The sequence below is a fragment of the Phyllobates terribilis genome, unplaced genomic scaffold (assembly GCF_046119375.1).
Source record: "Phyllobates terribilis strain yellow unplaced genomic scaffold, ASM4611937v1 Scaffold_3__8_contigs__length_932513732, whole genome shotgun sequence".
NCBI classification, from domain to species: Eukaryota; Metazoa; Chordata; class Amphibia; order Anura; family Dendrobatidae; genus Phyllobates; species Phyllobates terribilis.
Genome location: NW_027362763.1, coordinates 49858753 through 49865283, shown reverse-complemented (window position 1 = coordinate 49865283; position 6531 = coordinate 49858753). Strand labels below are relative to the sequence as shown.

The 6531-nt window shown below is 38.0% G+C and overlaps 1 protein-coding gene across 1 annotated transcript in view; it reads left to right on the top strand.

Annotated features, from left to right (window-relative positions):
• The first annotated feature begins 1318 nt into the window (after positions 1-1318).
• The window catches only part of PNOC (prepronociceptin), a 176685-nt gene continuing 171472 nt past the window's right edge, over positions 1319-6531 (top strand). The window contains exon 1 of the mRNA XM_073672924.1: positions 1319-1506. The gene's annotated coding sequence lies outside the window, so the exon portion shown is untranslated. The remainder of the gene's footprint in view (positions 1507-6531) is intronic.

Here is a 6531-nt window from a genome sequence, read left to right as displayed (position 1 = left end):
ACTGTGCATAATATTTCCTCCAACAGCAAGTGAAGACAACTGTACTTCAGCCGCCCTGAGAGGTGTTAAACTTGCTTGTACCATAAAGAGAAGACATCGTTTTTCATACGTATGATGTTGTGTATCCTATACTGTGAACTACCACCACTTTGCCTTTAAGAGAGACTCTACCCTGTTTTCTCCCTCAGTAAAGTATTACATTTACATCATCACAGATGCTCCAACATCTGCACCCAGACACCACCTCTACAGGAGCGCCCCCGGGGGGCTCCTATATCATCTCCATAAGTGCCACCTCCTGCTTTTGGCAATTGTTGTAGACACGTGGGAAGTGTTGAGGGTTCCAGCGACCCATTTCAGCTACCGTGACATTAAAACTCGCTGCCAGTGGAACTACAATCCCAGCTGGTCCCTTTGTAACATCTGACGCCTTCCCCATGGCTACCTGTAATTTCTAGTGTCACGAACAGGACACTGTTTCGCTCAGCAGCAGTAGATTGGGTTCTCGGTATACCTCAAGTAGAGTAAGGGGCTGGTACATTCTTCCTCCAGGAGAACGAAATAAATTAATATGAAAAGTCAACAACCCTATCCTTCTTTCTCATGACATCATCTGTCCATTGGATGGTCAGACTGCACCTGCGAAATTTGCAGGTTTGGACAATTTTTATTGAATGTGTATGGGAGTCTAAAAATCCAACGCATCTGCTGCGGTGACTAGCTGGGTAGATGCAATCTAGGGATCTGATTAAGGGTGAAGAACACGTGGTTTCCTTAGATGATACCAAACCATTATCAGCACTAGAGGTTCGAGTATCTGATGAGTTTTTTAACACATCATGACCACCTGGACATGACCAATATCCCAATGTTTTTAAAGCATATCATCCATAAGGTTCTACAAGAGCTAAATCATGTTCCACCACATTGAGGATCATCTGCAGATCTCATAGGCTCGGTCCCAGCCCCAGTGTTTTAGGTGTGTGGTCAACACCGCCCCTTACCAACGCTTTGTTAGACTTTTAGCCATTTACTAATTGCACAGAAGTGACATTCGTTTTCTCCAATCCCAAATACCTTCCCAACATGTCATCCTTTTTAGTGTCTTGGGGTAATAACGCGTGGAGAATGGAGGCATTTCCCTCATGGGAGATGAGACTAGTTAATTGTCTAATGCTCAAAATGACATCTCTGATTGCAATCCATGTAGTGCCATGCACAAAGTCGGGCACTGCGCCACTCCGTAGTAGTAGGGGGGGGATCACCGACCATGCTGGAGATGTCCTATAAGGAGTCGCAGTGACGTTGTTTCTTACTTAGAGGAGGTAGGTGAAATAGTGTTGGTGTTCCTCTGCAAGACAGGCAGGAAGCATGAGGGGGTGGATACGCACACTAGCAATGTGAGTGCCGGAGAGGTGGGGGAACCTATGTGTATAAATATACCACGGTGAACGGAGAAGCAGTCACATATCAATAGAGGTCCGGAGACTGGGAACACTCACAGAGGTAAGACTGACTTTACAGCTCTGTACGCGAGCATGCTTCTACGCAGCACAGACTGCAGCCACCTGCCCACATCTTATAGGACTTGTCTTATTACAGGTGAATCTTTCCATGATGCACATATTTGTGTGTGTGCTCTCTTACTATGACTGTCTGAGATTTCTTGCTCGTGTGAGTCTCCAAAGACGAGATGTAATAACTCTAAGAAACTTTTTTTTTTATATTTTTGCAAATTTTTTAAACGGTTGCACTTTTTGATTGCAACGTATTCCACCCTTATAGGGGACACATTTGCATTGCAGTGTGGCAGCCTTGATACCTTGTCTGCATTATTGTTATATGGGCGGCTATGTAAGACAAAGAGCTTGCAATCTAACCCGTAGCAATATATCATTCTGCGTTGCGCTCCAAAAAGAAAAAATGAACCCCCTCCACTACATTTGGAGAACAAACAAAGATAAAATCCATCAAGGGGGATTTTAATAGGCAGGTATGAAAAAAAAAAGCGCTTTCTGTGCCTCCGCTGAATCCATAGTGATCCCGTCTGTGCACACACAGATAACACCTCCATTATTTCATCCATTGAGGGCAGATTACAGAGGTTTTGCAGATTAATGCTCGGTTCCACCGCTGACACTCCAAAACTCACGGTGAAAGGAGCAGATAAAGTGGCTGCAGAGAAAAGGACGAGCACGTGGCGGCCAGAGACAATGTTGTGATGCAAATTCCTGGATGCACAAACTGGAGATGAGATTGTGCTGCTGAGGAAAAGGAGCTGCTGCCTGCAGAGACAAGGCGAGGGGTCTGCAACTGGAGCTGCAGATACAGTGACAGGCAGCCCCTACGATCAGTGCAGGAAACTTCCTTGTGTTCTATGGAACATGCAGCCAATATAGTATAGGAAAGTGCGGCACTACTACTACTGCGCCAGTCACAGGCAATTGTTCATGTTTTTAAGAATACCTGTTTTAGCTTTATGTTTCGTATCAGATATGTTGCATTTTAATCATAAATATGATTGTTCATTTTTGGGGGGGGGGTTATTATGGTGAAGATTATCAATTGTCATTTTTTAATGTTCATTTGTTATTACTTTTAAATCATGATTCCTTCTCATTTTATATTGTCATTTACTCTTCTTAGTGCAATTATTATTTTATATTGATTTATTTATTATTTTATAGGGTTCCTTTTTGTTTTATATTTTTATTTCAATTAGTGCAGTTATTATTTTACATTGATTTATTGTTTTATGGTGTGCATTTTGGTTTTAGATTTTTATTGCTATAAAATAGTGCAATTAATATTTTATATTTATTTATTATTTTATAGTATTCATTTTGATTTGATATTTTTATTGCTGTTATTATTAGTAGTAGTATTAGTGCAATTATTATTTTATATTGATTTATTATTTTAAAGTATTTATATCGGTTTTACATTTTTATAGCTCTTATTAGTAGTAGTAGTATTAGTGCAATTATTATTTTATATTGATTTATTATTTTACAGTATTTATATTGGTTTTATATTTTTATAGCTCTTATTAGTGGTAGTAGTATTAGTGCAATTATTATTTTATACTGATTTATTATTTTATAGGATTCCCTTTTGGTTTTATATTTTTATTGCTATTATTATTAAGAGTAGTAGTGGTATTCGTGTACTTATTATTTTATATTTATTAATTATTTTATATGATTTATTCTTCTTGTAAATCGTCATTAATTAGTATTAGCGTAATTATTATTTAACATTTATTTCTCAAGATTATAAGATTCCTTCTTGTTTTATATATTCATTATTTGTTATCTTTATGGTAATTGTTTTTTATTTATTAATTATTTAATATGATTTTTTTGTGATTATATGTTTACATTTCTTATTTTTTATATATTTATTGCATAATTGCTCTTTTCTATAATTTATTTTTTTATTTTTTTACATTTTTAATTCTTTATAATATTTTTTTTTACTATTGATATTATTCATTAGTATTTAATGGCGTCTTGCCTTCATGATTATTATTAGTGATTAATCATTTATATTTCATTTGCAATTAGGAGTCATAATTAGAATTTTTTTTCTTTTTAAAAATAATAAAATTATTTTTTTTCTTTAAAAAAATATTATTATTATTTTTATTAGTTCATTAGATTTTTATCTATCATTTATCATAATTATTTAATTTTAATAATAATATTAAAATTAATTAATTAATTAATTAATGGTAATATTTATTATTATAATTATTATATTGCCCTTTTATTATGTTGTTTTTTATTAATCATTAATATTATTTGATTATTATTATTGCCATTACTTGTCTTTGACCACTGGTGACCTCCATATGACCAAAGTCTATCTCCTCATTGTCTTATGTCTGCATCTTCAGATTTCTCAATGGTCATAATTTCTCTGATCCTTTTTGTGCCATTTTCTTTTCTCTTCCTTTCGAACTTAAACTGGCTATAGATGTAAAAGTCCCCCACCTTGCACCAATCGATGGGAGGGATCATATATGAGTAGATCCCTCAATGTGTACCATTTTCCCATGAGACATGTTTTGTATTGTGGGAATTATCACGTTCTTGGGTTGTTCCACACGTGCTCCTCCCAAGTGGTCTACCGATGGGTCAGATTTAGTAGAAACCATGTCTAGATCCCTAGATCTTGATAACTGTAAGATCATAGAATCCTACAATGTTAGAGTTGAAAGGGGCCTCCAGGGTCCTCGTGCCCAACCCCCTGCTCAATGCAGGAGTCACTAAGCCATCTCACAGATGGCTGTCCAGCCTCTGAAGACTTCCATTGAATTTGAACTCACCACCTCTCGTGGTAGATTTGTTCGGATTCAGAATGATGATGACCACGTCTATGGCGTTGCTCTATGGTTCTGGCTTAGAAATCTTTATTATCCTTCATTGTGGAAGTCTAAATTTAGAAAAGTTCAGTTGAGTCATCTTCTCTGAAGGTCCAAGACATCTTAATTTTTAGTTCTGGGTATTCCCGAGATGCTGGGGTGATGGTTCACATCTTGGACCTTCAGAGATGGATCTACTGAAGAATGAGAGGGGACTTAGATGTAAGGAGTCTGATTGACTTGACTATTGATGATGATGATGACGACCAAAAACCTAAAGAGGTTGTCCACCACTGGACAAACCCTTACTAATAGCCTCTATATAAAATTAAAAAGACTCGATACTTGCCTGCTCCTCTGATATCAGAGCTGAAACATTGTACTTCCGCTTGGACAAAACTAAGATGGCTGCCGCTTATCAACGGCAGCTGATTGACTACAGGGGGTCACTTGATAGTGTTTATGAAAAAGCACTGAGATCGGAGGAATAGTGCCAGTCCAAGAGGTAAGTATAGAGATTTTTTTATTTTAAGCTGCACCTTGGCCAATAGTGGACAATCCCTTTAATTTCATGGTGAGACATAAACATTGTTTATGGTCCTCTTGTTGCAGCCAACATCAGGCATTAAAGAGGTCATCCAAGACTTTTTTAGTATCAGAATAATAAAAAAAAATAAAACCTACGTGCTGATTCCTCTACGCTCTACTCCTTAGGTTTCCCACTGGTCACTGAGCGTCGACTCCAGCCAATGAGTGGCTACAGCGGTGAACAACACACCTCTGCTGTGGCCAGTGATTGGTTGCAGTGGTGATATGATGGAATCAAAGAGGGATGGAATCAAAGAGGGGGCATCCTGGGGCATCTGGTGTAAAAATAAAAGTACCGACCCCCTTTAAAGAATTCCATAGAAACCTTTCATTCTTAAGGAAGTCTACTTAGTCCCGTTTCCTCTGTATTTTGAGTCACATTCTTGGTGTGTTGTGAGAATCTACATAAATCTTTCAGGAATTCTTAAAGGGAGTTGTCTGCATTTAACAATCACTTTTTGTTAGTCCGTTTCCCACTGATTACATGGTTTAGGCTACTGAGATCTCTGGTGATCAGCTGAATCAGGGGAGAATGTAGCAACAAGTATTCAATTTCTCTGCAGCACTCCCGCAGGGAAAATGAGGTATTACACGGATCCTATTGAAAATACTGAGCTACACTCAATGGGCCCGGTAAGCACTGAAGTTACCGAGCGAAGTTTCCTAGCATAAAACACAATAATGTTTGGCATATTACAATATAGGGTATATGAAAAAGAATTTATGAAGGCGAATACCACTTTAAGAAAACTCATTAAACTGATTAAAGGGAAATTATAAAGGCAGCAGCCTGTAATAGTGCAGCAGAACTTTCTCATCATGTTAAAGGACAATGCTATCACAGGCTACACCCAGCATAAAGGGCTGATACCAGAGGACAATAGATTGACTTCATTGGTCCTATAGTAAGTCTTTCCCCCAGCAGGAATGGCTGATACCAGAGAACAATAGATTGCCTTAATCTGCCCTAGAGTCAGTCTCTTCCCAATCTAAATGACTGATAACAGAGGACAATAGAGTATTTCCATCTTTCCTATAGTCAGTCTCTTCTTGGCCTCAATGGCTGATAACAGATTACAATAGCTTGTTTTTTTAGCAGACGTGTAGTCAATCAAAAAGGGCAGATAACAGGGAAAAATAGATTGCATTCAATAAAATATTATAAAGTATCACGCGGTAAAGCCATATTTCTGATAGACTTCTCATACTTCCCTCCTGCAACATGAAACATTACAGATGTGTTCTGACGCGCGTCGCCCGGTAATCTCCTGGGTTGTCTGGTCTCTGCCTCCTGACCCTCACACACGGTACAGACGCCCTCATTATGTCCGCACAAGGGATTCCACCGCCACAAACGATGCATCTGCGGGAGACTATGCACGCACTGTTTCATGCATTAATGCCGCCATTCCAAGCTGTGCAATTTAGATGGAAATTGTATTCAGAAATTGTTGGGAAAATTTAGAAAATTGCAAATTGAAAAAAGTGGATTCTTATTAGACAGAGTAACCCTTTCCTGACTGCATGTTGAACTTTGCGGGATAAGAATATCTGGCTTTACAGCTGCTGCGCCCCTA